Here is a 12,958-nt window from a genome sequence, read left to right on the forward strand (position 1 = left end):
GATTTTTTATTTATTTATTTGACAGACAGAGATCACAAGTAGGGAGAGAGGCAGGCAGAGAGAGAGGAAGGGAAGCAGGTTTCCTGCCAAGCAGAGAGCCCGATGCGGGGCTCGATTCCAGGACCCGGGGATCATGACCTGAGCTGAAGGCAGAGGCTTTAACCCACTGAGCCACCCAGGCGCCCCAGTTGGCTTACAAATTTGAAGAAATTCAGTGGAGTGTGATTTTCAGATGTGATGGCACGTGTCCTGCAGGGACTCAGAAAGCCGTGTGGTTAGCTCGGATCCCTAGAGAAATGGCGTTTGTGTGAAGTGCTGAACTCTTGCTTCAGGTTGTGTAAAGTTCTGGTTTTCTTTCTCAGCGCTGCGATAAACCCAGTTGTTTATTGATCGTGTATAAATAATCTGTAAATGCGATTGCATAATGAATTCAAGCGATTTTATTGTCTCTTTAGATACACGACTGCTTACCTGAGTGTGTTAGTTTTCCATCATTATAATCATAGATTACCCCAAAACTTAGCCCCTTAAAATGACTCACGCTTACCATCCCACGGTTTCCATGGGTCAGGAATCGGCGTGGCTAGGCCGGGTTGTCGGCTCAGAGTCCGTCACAAGGCTGGGTTGGGCTCCACTGGGGAGAGACCCCCTGCTCTGTTCACTCCTGCGGTTGTTGGCAAAAGTCAGCTCCTTGCAAGCTGCTGGATAAGAGTCTTCGTTTCTCATGGCTGTGGGCTGAAGGTCACCCTCTCTGTTCCTTGTGACATGGAGCTGTCCTTGGGGCAGCTCACAACATGGAAACTGTCTGCATCAGAGAAAGCAAGTGAGAAAAGCCAGAGAATGGTATAGCAAGACAGAAGTCACGGTCTTTTGTAACTTAATCTCAAAAGTGGCCTCCCAATACTTGTGCTGTATTCTCCTTGTTGGAGGCAAGTCGGTAGCCCTGGATGGGATATTCTACACGCGGTGAGTACCGGGAGTCAGTGAGCCTCTGAACCGTCTTATGAAGCTGCTTATCACACCAGGCTCACACTCCTTTGCATTTAAGCTCGCACGGGGCCCTGCGTTCCCACATCCCACCTTCTCCTGGGCTCTCGCTCCATTTGCTCATAACAGATCTGCAGAATGAGGCTGGCAGAGCTAAAGTAGTTTCTGGAAGTGACACAATACTTCCCTCCAAGAAAGCCGCAGCATCTCATCCCACTGGGAGGATTCCTGGTAACTCCCGTCAAGAAGGAACCGAAACAGGGTGTGGTACATAGTCAGGAAAACCACTTCCGGGCTGCGTCCCACTGATACGTGCAATCGTACTCACTCGGAGCTCTGGACTCACACTGTGTTTTCGGGGGTTTTGCTTTCACTCGGTTTTTTAATGTCTATAAATCGCGTCAATTTTGGTGGGCTCCTGCATCTTTTTTTTTCATATTTGAGTTAAAAAGGAAATGTGACAATGAAATAAAGAGTTTAGTTTTTATGCTCGTCTCATACACTGTCAGCTAATTTTATCTTCATATCTGTGCGTAGTAAAAGTCTTAGCTTGGTTTCACATGGGGGGTGTGCGTGGATATGGGTGTGCTGCCCTTTTATCAAAAATGTAATAAGGTAGGGGCGCCTGGGTGGCTCAGTGGGTTAAAGCCTCTGCCTTCGGCTCGGGTCATGGTTCCAGGATCTTGGGATCGAGCCCCTCGTCGGGCTTTCTGCTAGGCGGGGAGCCTGCTTCCCCTCCTTTCTCTCTGCCTGCCTGTCTGCCTACTTGTGATCTCTGTCTGTCAAATAAATAAAATCTTTTTTTAAAATAAATAAATAAAAATTTAAAAATAATAAAATTTAATAAGGTATATATTGAAATTTGGTCGAGACCTTGAACAACCTTGATTGAATCCCAGATGTCCTCTCCACTAGTGTGAAGAGCTCCCCATCCCCTCCCTAGAGTTCTCCCGTACCCAAAGGCTTGAAAACTGTTGGTGGGAATATGAAAATAGTGCATGCAGCCTCTATGGATAATAGTAGGGCGGTTCCAGAAAAATCTAGAACTAGAATTACCATATGAACACCATACATATCCATTTCTGGGTGTGTACCCAACACCGCTGAAAGCAGGAACTGGAACAGACACATGTAGAACCCGTTGGTAGCAGCATTATTTACTGTAGCCCAAAGGTGGCAACAACCCAGGTCTCCACGGACAGATGAACACGTGAATGAAATCGGGCTGCCCATACCGTGGAGTATCGTTCAGCCGTGCAAAGTGCTGACCCCCCTGCAACACGGATGAACCTTGAAAACACGACGCTGAGACACGCCTGTCACAAAAGAACAGATAAGCTACAATTCCACGCGTGTCAAATACCCAACACAGCCCCATTCACGGAGACAGAAAGAATAGTCGCCAGGGCCTGGGTGGGCGGAGGAACGCGGAAGTGTCTTCGAAAGAAAACCACGGGCCCAAAATGGCATCACTTCGACCAAGTCACCAAATCCGGACTTAATACCTTTGCTCCTTGCAGTGCAGCCTGAACCGGCCAGTGAGGAATTTTCTGGCCAGCATCGAGGAGGTAATCTGTCCCATGGGCCTTCTCCAAACCGCAAAGGAAGATGAGGGAATACACATACCGGGTCAGATCCCTTGCCCTTCCTGTAAGGGAAGGTGATCTTGCCTCAAAGAATCCTTTATTTTTTCCTTTTTCTAATAACTTTCTTTTCCTACGCTCCTTCCTATACAAATCGTTCTTTTTTGTTCCACTCCTCTACTTGCTAGGTGAGAAGCTGCCTGTTTCGTGCGTCTCTTAATAGACCCAAGTGGGTCTTCAAATGTACTCAGATGAATTTTGTTTTTGTTTTTTAAAGATTTTCTTTATCTGAGAGAGAGAGAGAGAGCGCACGAGTGTGCACTCAAGCAGGGGAGAGGGGTAGAGGAGAAGCAGACTCCCCACTGAATGGGGAGCCCCATGTGGGACTGATCCCAGGACGCTGAGATCATGACCTGAGCCAAAGGCAGACGTCTGCATAACCAACTGAGCCACCCAAGTGCCCGAATTTTGTTTTTTGACCACACATAGAGTGTCCTCTGGAGAAGGTAAGAGTCCTGCGGGGGGAGCGTCGTGACGGTTGTACCTCATGAGTGTGCTTAATGCCACTAAACTGTACGCTTCAAAATGGTTCAGATACACATTTATGTGTGTTTCACTATAATTAAAAATAAACTGGGGGGAGCATAAGTGATTGTGTTTCAAGGGATCCCAGGATCACCCGTAAGTTGGAAGATTTACTGAAGGAACCATGGGATTTAGCTTATCAGTGTACCCATGGGTAAGGTTTATGACGGCGACCTGGGAAGGATGGATCATAGGGACAAAGACCCAGGAAGAGTCTGGAGGAATCCAGAGGCACAGGCTTCCTTAAGTTCTCCCTCTGCTTGCAGCTGGGGCACAGGAGCACCTGGTTCGGGGGTTTTCCAAACAGACCAGGGTCAGCCACTCGCTGCTCACAAAATCCAAAGGCAGAGAGACGAGTGGGGGAGAAACAAGAAGGGAATCTATTTCGGTGAGACCAGCAATGGGAAGACAGCATCTCGACGATTGTCTCCAAAGTGCTAAAATCCTTCTAGGTTTATATGAGGACAGTGTGGGACAAAGATGGGTGGGTGCACGCAGGTGGGCGGTGAAGGTCAGGCTGGTCATTGTCCTGGGGACAATCACGTGGGCTCTTGCTGGCTCAGGGCAGTCCTTATTGTTTGAGGAGGTATTTCCAGTCCCCCTGTGGGATACTTTGCCTTCAGGGTCTTTTGCCTGAGTTAGGAGATAAGCCGGAAAGGAGAACTTAATTAGAAATTCCAGACTGAACTCAGTAAGGAGGTGGTTGACGTCCTCCTTCACCCCGGGAGATCACACAGAGAGCTCCCTCTTCCCCCAGAATGGAAAAGGCAGCACACGTGTACGATGTTCCTGCCCAGGAGAACCCATCAGGGACACAGTTGCCAGGGTTTGCGCTGGGCACAAGTCCTATGGGCTCTCTGCCTGGCGCAAGTGGGGATGCCAGACCCTGGAGAGAAGCGTGCATTTGTGTAGCAGGAACCTTGTCATTTGCCCCAAAAGTCTGGGCTCGCTGAGCCATGCTTAGCTGTTAACTGTTGGCCAGAAATGCTCTGAGAGCCTGCATGCCTGCCAAGGACCCGGTCTGCAAGCCCCTTCCAAGGGTGGTGGTCTCAGGCCCACTGTGTGAATCCTGTCGTGTACAAGCCCAAAGCCATTTTAAGAATAGTCTTAGGGGCGCCTGGGTGGCTCAGCAGGTTAAGCATCTGACTCGAAATCGGCTCAGGTCATGATCCCTGGGATCGAGTCCCGCATCGGGCTCTCTGCTCAGCGGAGAAGAGCCTGCTTCCCTTCCTCTCTCTCTGCCTGCCTCTCTTGTGATTTCTCTCTGTCAAGTAAATAAATAAAATCTTTAAAAAAAAATTTAAAAAAATAGTCTTATAAAAGGTTGGGATAGTTCTTCCTCATCACCAATGATACGGAAAAGCCTACAGAGGGAAAGGTCTCGAAATGAACTAGCCCTGGGTTTAATGTCAGACATTGCCTTTAGGGTCACAATCCTTGGAATCCTTGCTCTGCCTGGGGCGTCTGGGTGGCTCAGTTGGATAAGCGTCTGCCTTCAGCTCAGGTCATGATCTCGGGTCCTGGGATCGAGCCCCGCATTAGGCTCCCTGGTGAATAGGGAGTCTGCTTCTCCCTCTCCCTCTGCATTTGCACACTCTCTCAAATAAAATAAAATAAAAATAATTGTTCTTGAGAACTCTATGTCCGACTTTAATAGGTAAAAGTCTCTAATTTCCCCTATTCTGAGACTTCCCAGGTATCAGGGGACTTTAGAATTGTCCTCAAGGATGACGATCTCTCCTAAACCCATTTCTAGGCATGCCTCATTTGAATAAATGTCAAAAATGGGATAGCAAGGATTTGAGGGATTCTAGAAACTGTGACTGCTGTTCTTGAATCAAGTTTTGTTATAAATTAAATCATTTAACTAGAATATGTGTATCTTTCCTTAATTCCTCAAATTGAGACACTCATTTTGGGTTGTTTTTTTTTTGGACACCTTTTTAAAATTTTATTTTTTTAAGATTTTATTTATTTTAGAGAAATAGAGCACAAGCAGGGGAGTGGGAGGAGAGGAAGCGAGAAAATCCCAAGCAGACTCCACACTGAGTACAGAGCCCTACGCCGGCCTCGATCCCAGGACCCTGAGATCATGACCTGAGCCGATTTCGAGTCAGATGCTTAACCAGCTGAGCCACCCAGGCACCCCAACACCTTTTTTTTTTTTTTTTAAAGTAAACTCTACACCCAGGGTGGGGCTCAGAGTCATGACTCTGAGATCAAGAGTGACATGCTCTACCAACCAAGCCAGCCAGAAGCCCCTTGAGACACTCATTTTGTAATTGACAAAAAAAAAATATTCTTCAACTTTTGTAGCAACATGGACAGGACTGGAAGAAATTATGCTGAGCGAAATAAGTCAAGCAGAGAGAGTCAAGTATCATATGGTCTCACTTATTTGTGGAGCATAACAAATAACATGGAGGACATGGGGAGATGGAGAGGAGAGGGAGTTGAGGGAAACCGGAAGGGGAGATGAACCATGAGAGACTATGGACTCTGAAAAACAACCAGAAGGTTATGAAGGGGCGGCGGGAGGGGGTGGGGTGGGGTGGGAGGTTGAGGAACCAGGTGGTGGGTAATAGGGAGGGCACGTACTGCATGGAGCACTGAGTGTGATGCCAAAACAATGAACACTGTTATGCTGTAAATAAGCAAATAAAAATAAATAAATTAATTTAAAAAAATATTCTTTATAATATTGTAGTTTTGGAATGTTGGTAAGCTCCAGAGCCAACGGCCAAGAAAGAATTCTTGAGACATCTTTGGTGCAAAAAAGCGATTTTATTAAAGCACTGGGACAGGACAGGACCAGTGGGCAGAATGAATGGGGGCACCAGGGTTGTGACGAAGGCTGATTGTATAGTTGCGAGTTGGGGGTGAGGGACTGCAGGGGATCACCTCATGCTTTGTCCTCAGCTTGCCTTCTGCCCCCTCATCAATATCACCTAAGTGTCCACTTGGTTACTTTTGGTCCTCCAAGAAAAAGGAAGTCTCAGGCAAAGTGGATGAGATTCCAGCCATAGAATGGGACAGATGAACTACTGAAGAGAGAACTGGGTTTGAAAAGTTAATGTCTCATCAAACTATAACTACTTCAGCTCGTTGGGTTCTTTTGGTTTAGTTCCCAGCAAGTAAAACATAGACAACTGTTCTCTACAAGTCCTATTTCTGAAGAAGGGAACTGTCTGTATTTTCTTAAATACAGAAACAATTTCCATGAAATACTCTGACTTAAAAGTTTGGGTGATTCCTCTTTTGCTCATTTCTTTAAAACCTTTTTACTTTTTGAGTTAAAAAATAGACTATTATTATTAATTTTTAGATGAAAAAATAGACTTTAATTTCTAGTGCAATTGGGGTTCGGAAAAAAACTTGAGAGGAAGGTACGGAGATGTCCCATAGCCCTGCCCCTACTCATGCTTAATATCCACCACCACTCCCCTGATAAATTACCATCGTCCAGAGTCCATTGTTTGCATTAGGGTTCCTCTTCGAGTACATTCTGCGGGTTGGGGCAAACATACAGAGTAGTTTCACCGCCCAAAAGACCCTCTGTGCCCCTCCTATTTATTCTTCCTTCCGACAACCTCTGATCTTTTTACTGTTTCCATAGTTCTGCCTTTTCCAGAATGTCATGTAGTTAGTTGGAAACACACAGTCTGGAGCCTTTTCATTACTGGCTCCTTCCACTTAGCGCTATGCATTTAAGATTCCTCCATGTCTTTTCGTGGCTCGATAGCTCATTTCTTCTTAGCGCTGAATAATATTCCCTTGTCTGAGTTGTTAAAAACAAGACAAGACCAGGCCCCAAATGAATTCCTTTCTGCTGAGTCCCAAGTCACCTTCACCATTACCGTTTCAGCTCTCTCAGAAATGGAATCTTAAACCAGTCGATCAGGAATCGCTTGATGGACCCACGCCATTCCCTAAAGGAAAGTAACCTTGCTATAACCAACCTGCTCTTTTTTTCTTGGCCTGGTATAGCTCCCTTGTTCCTGCTTCCTGCTGCCCATAAAAGCCTTTCATTTTGTACAGCTCCTCAGAGCCCCTTTCTGCCTGCTAGATTGGATGCTGCTGGGTTCAAACACATTTTTGTTAACCTCTTAACATGGTTATGATGCCTCAGTTTATCTTTTAGCGCGATGTACACATCTTAGGTTTTGACATTAGGAATAAAGCTCCTGTAGACATCTCTGTGAAGCTTTTTGTGTAGACGTAAGTTTTCAACTCCTTTGATAAAGACCAACAGCCACAACCAGCTGGGTTGTTTGGTTCAAGTATGTTAGTTTGGTAGGAACTGACAAGCCGGCCTCCAAAGCGGCGGTAGAGTTTTGCATTCTCTATCGGCAATGCAGGCAAGTCCCGGTCCTGATCCACATCCTCAGCCACGTCCGGTGGTGACAGTTGTGGTTTTGGCCATTCTGATAGGTGTGTACCAGTATCTCATTGTTGCCTTAATTTGCATTTCCCTGAAGACACAGTGTGTGGAGCCCTTTTTTTAAAAAGATTTTTTTTTGTTATTTTTTATTTGTCAGAGAGAGAGAGAGAGAGAGGGATCACAGGCAGGCAGAGTGGCAGGCAGAGTCAGAGGGAGAAGCAGGCTCCCCGCCGAGCAAGGAGCCCGATGTGGGACTCGATCCCAGGACGCTGGGATCATGACCTGAGCCAAAGGCAGCTGCTCAACCAACTAAGCCACCCAGGCGTCCCTGGAGCCCTTTTTATCTTTGCCTTTGCCATCTGTTACCTTCTTTGGTGAAGTGTCTGTTAGGGTCTTTGTTTCTCATGTGTTTGGAATACAGTCCTCTATCAGAGGCATCTTTTGCAAATATTTTTTCCCAATTGTCTATGGCTTATTTTATTATTCTCTCGAGTGTGATTTCTTTTTGTTGATCCATAATGTATTAAATTTTATGGGACATGTGGGTGATTCAGTCAGTTGAGCATCTGCCTTCAGCTCAGGTCATGGTCCCAGGATCCTGGTATCGAGCCCCGTGGCCAGCTCCCTGCTCAGCGGGGCATCTGCTTCTCCCTCTCCATCTGCCTGCTGTTCCCCCTGCTTGTGTTCTCTCTCTCTCTCTCTCTCTGTCAAACAAATAAAATCATTTTTAAAAAATTTTAATACTAAGAAGTATTTTTTGTTGTTGTTCATTTGGTAGGCTAAGAAACGAAAATGTTTTACAGTGGCTTTCAAACTTGACATTATTTTCTACTTTGTATACAAATTGTCTGAACAGTCTGTGAGCACTGGTGCGTTTGGTTGTGACTGTTGGTTTTCTGAGCTGTTGTTAAATCTGGAAGGTTTGATGTTTTTATCAGGAGTAGTTCTGCCCTAATTCCACGAGAACCGAGACAGATAATTTAAAGAAAAAACTGATTGCCATTTTAGAGACGTCAAATCCAAAAGAGACTCATTTGGGCATTTCTTTTCGACTGCATTTCAATTCCTAGGTCCTCTTATTTTCTTTTCTTCCTTAAAATGTTGTCAGATATTCCCAATTCTTCAATCTTCTTTGTTTATATTCTAAGCTTGTTTGACTTTTTTTCTCCCCTTCTATTTTACATTTTAAAAGGGATCTTTTGGGATAATTGTCACATGAACTGAAAGCAAAGTCTTTTGATGACTCATCTTGTAGGCACTGTGAGAGCATATTGAGAAAAAAAGCAGATTTTTTTTCTCTACTTCTTTTATGTTGTTACAACCACTCAGACAAAAGAGGAGTACAGCAAATGCTGCCCGCTGGCATGTTGGGTAAGTAGTCTGTCGAATTGATGGGGCTGTCAGAGGGAGCCAAGCAGGAGCATCTGGGCTCCCTTTCCTCCCGAGGGTGGCTAGACCCAAATCCACACTGTGCGTTCTAGTCTGTGAAAATGATTTGTTTTGCATCCAGAACTTGCTCTAGACTGAAGGTCATTGCGGGGCGTGGGGCGGGGTCTGTGGTGCAGGCGAAAAAATTCCCCCAAGGCAGACAAAAGAGTTTATTGAATACAGGGTAAGGGCGGAGCGGGCAGTACTGCAAAGGAGAGACTGTCCACCACGAGGCGGTGGTGAGGGACTATAGTTGCAGGGAGTATGGGGACGGATGCAGTTTTCCCTTTTCTGGTAACCTTAGGAACCGGGCCTGGGAAGGCTGTTGTAAACAGCAAATCCATTGGAGTACACTGGGGAATGGAAGTGTGGGGGTGTCTCATTGGCTGGGCTATGATGGTCTCTCATTGGCTGGGCTGTGACTCTCTCATTGGCTGAACGATGACAGTTTCTTATTGGCTGGGCTGTGACTCTCTCATTGGCTGGACTATGACTGTCTCTCATTGGCTGGGTTGTTGCTTGGTAAGGAAAAAAACCTACCTTCCTCCCACTGGCATGGTGAAGTAGTAACTGACCTTCCTGGGCACTTGCATTGTTGGTCTTTTCCTGTTGGGTCTGCAGTGAACAACCCAGCTCCGTTTTAGTGAGGTTTCCCTTTATTAATCTTCACACTATTATTAATTTTTTTTTCCATTTTATTTATTTTTTCAGCGTAACAGTATTCATTCTTTTTGCACAACACCCAGTGCTCCATGCAAAACGTGCCCTCCCCATTACCCACCACCTGTTCCCCCTTAATTTTTTTTTAAGAGTAAGCTCTACCCACGGTGTGGGGCTTGAACTCATGATCCCAAGAGCAAGAGTCATGTGCTCTGACTGAACCAGCCAGATGCCCCCCAGTTTTTGTTTTTGTTTTTGTTTTTTTAAATTTTATTTAGTTACTTGACAGAGAGAGAGAGCGAGAGAGCGTGCAAGCTGGAGGAGTAGCAGGCAGAGGGAGAGGGAGAAGCAGGCTCCCCCCTGAGCAAGGAGCCCGACTTGGGGCTAGATCCCAGGACTCTGGGATCATGACCCAAGTCAAAGGCAGTTGCTTAACCAGCTGAGCCACCCAGGTGCCCCTCTTTTTTTTTTTTAAGAGAGAAAATTTTTATAAATGATCAACTATGTTCTTTGGATAATCATTATGATTCTGTTTTGTTCTGTATGAGAGGCCCCTTGCCATATGCTAGGTTTTAAGTTGTGCAGTCTTCATGTGGGGCATGTGAAAGTAGTATATTATATATGGGGTTGAAATCTGTAACAAGCTGAATGAAACCTGCTTTGTCATTGAAATCATATCAGCTCAAAATATCCAACTCCAGCTTTATACCAACTCAAACTATCATTTCCTGTGACTAATTTTCTTTTTAGTTATCATATTTAAGATAAGGTGTTATTTTATGAAATTGTGGAACTTTAAATCTGCCAGGGTCTTAGAAGTCACACCTTCTATACAGGTGACTAAACTGAGGCCTCGATATGTGAAGGGACCCTTCTGAGGTTGCTTTAGTTTCACTTGAGGTTTTGAATCTCAGTCCAGAACCTTTTGTATTCCACTGCCTTTTTAGACCTTGGCTGAGGTAAAGAAATTAAAAATGAAAAGAAAGCACAAAAGGAAAGGAGGGCACAGTATTCTATGGATTGGTCAATAGTGTGATGTTGCGAAATCGATTAGTCTTGGAGTATAGCAGTTTAGAGGTTTGGCTTCTCTTTTTGCCCTTGCTAATTTTGGTCTTGTTTTCCTCTTAAATAAAAGCTGCTTCTGCAGTGAAAAAAAAAAAAAAAACCAGAGAGAAAATTACACAGATAATAATGTGTTTGAAAAAGCCCATGAGTGGTACATCATTATTTGTTTTCTGGCGGCAGAACAATGAATGCTGTGTATAGGTGCCTGTAAACTTTTCTTATAGCTACAGAGCTGATTAGCGGCAGTGAAGTAACCTGTGCTGTGTTCTGTGTTCCAACGCAGAAGGTATGCATGCCTCGAATTTCCTGTATTTCTACCTCTATAAATACCATACCCATCTCAAGTGTATGATAGGGGCCAAGGGTAGGTCTCCCCAAGATGGACCACTTGGGCAGGAAGATTATTTTGAAATGCAATCAATCACTATTTTAAAGCAATCAAAACTCAGCAGATTCAGGAAAAGCTCCTTACCTCTGCTCAGCTGCCTGAACTCACATCAGAAAGGAGACCATATCTGGAAGAGGGCCGTTAACAGAGATGCCTTTTTAATCTAAGAAACGTATTTATGTAACAGGGCAATCCATGTTTTCCAAACATCTCTAGTGGTATTCCTTCCCTTTGTATGTCCAGATTCTACCCTTCTCTTTAGGTCATCTAAGCCTCATGTTGTCTGACTGTCTTTGGAATCTCATGTCTGTGTGGATTCCCCACACGTACCAAACTAGATTTGGTTTTCTCTTGTTAATCTGTCTTATTTCAGTTTGATTCTCAGTCTAGCTAGAAGGACTTTGAAGGGAAGAGGTCGTGTCTTCCTCCCACAGGCATAGTCAGGCTCTGCAGTGATAATTGTAGGTGTAAATATAGTGGTGAGCAAGGGTCACTGAGGAAATGTTGCAACTTCCAACATGAAATACTTGGCATATTGGTGACAGTGAACCTCAGGAGAAGGAGAATTTGACCACTCAGGTGAACTGGACAAACTGCTATGAAGACACTGTAACTGACTCAAGAAGAATTAGGAAATCTGAAATGACCTATAACGAATAAAGAAATTTAATGAATAATTAAAGCTCTTGGGGCACCTGGGTGAGTCTAAGTGTCTGCCTTGGGTTCAGGTCGTGATCCCAGGGTCCTGGGATTGAACCCCACGTTGGGATCCCTGCTCAGCGGGGAGTCACCTTCTCCCTCTGACCCTTACCCTACTTGTGCGCTCTCTCCCTCTAATAAATAAATAAAATCTTAAAAAAGAATTAGAAAATAAATTATCAAATTATTTCAGAACATAGAGGAGGAGGGGTCCCCAACTCATTCCAGTATGTCCCTGATACCAAAGCCAAAGCCAAAGATATCACGAGAGAAACTACAGTCAAATATTCCTTGTGAACATAGAGGCCGATATATGAACAAACTGAATAGAATAAAACAAACATATAAGAAAGATTATACACCACCACCCAGTGGAATTTATCTTGGGAATGTGAGATTAGTATCTAAAAGTCAATGTAATTGTGTCATTTTCCAAACACTAATAATTTTCCAACAGCAACTGGATGTCATACAAGTGAATTCGGTTCCGATTCTAAGTACCCAGAGTTAGCACAGACCCCATAAGTTGAAGCCTCAGTCCCAGACAGTCCCCCCTTCAGATCCCAGCCACAAGTCCCCAAGGCTGCCACACTTCTGCCTCACTGAGCACAAATTCAGGGGTTCCTACAACCTTTCCCTCAGATTTGATAATTCACTAGAGCAACTCATAAAATCAGGAAAATGCTATACTTAATATGGCAACGGTCTTATAAGGGACCCAACTCAGGAAGAGCCAAATGGAAGAGACGCACAAGGGGGAGGTGGGACAGAAGGCATTGGAGCTTCCATGTCCTTCCATGTCTTATCTGAGCATGCTACCCTCCTGGGGTATCTGATGTGTTCACCAACATGGAAGCTCCCTGAACTTGGTTCAAGAGTTTTTGTCAGGATTTTATTATGTAGGCATGACTGATTAGGTCACTGGTGTTGGTGGTTAATGCAACTTCCAGCTGGTCTCCCCCTGTTGGAGGTGGAGGGGATACGACTGAAATTCCATTGTCTAATCACGTGGTTGTTTCTTCTGGCAACCAGCCAGATCTCAAAGCTATGCAAGGGCCCACCCAGAGTCACCTCATTAGCATAAACTCAGGTATGATCTGAAGAGGCCCATTGTGGTGGTGATAGACACTCTTAGCACTCAGGAAATTCCAAGGGTTTTAGGAGCTCTGTGCCAGGAATGAG

Source organism: Meles meles, chromosome 18 (genome assembly GCF_922984935.1).
Source record: "Meles meles chromosome 18, mMelMel3.1 paternal haplotype, whole genome shotgun sequence".
NCBI lineage: Eukaryota > Metazoa > Chordata > Mammalia > Carnivora > Mustelidae > Meles > Meles meles.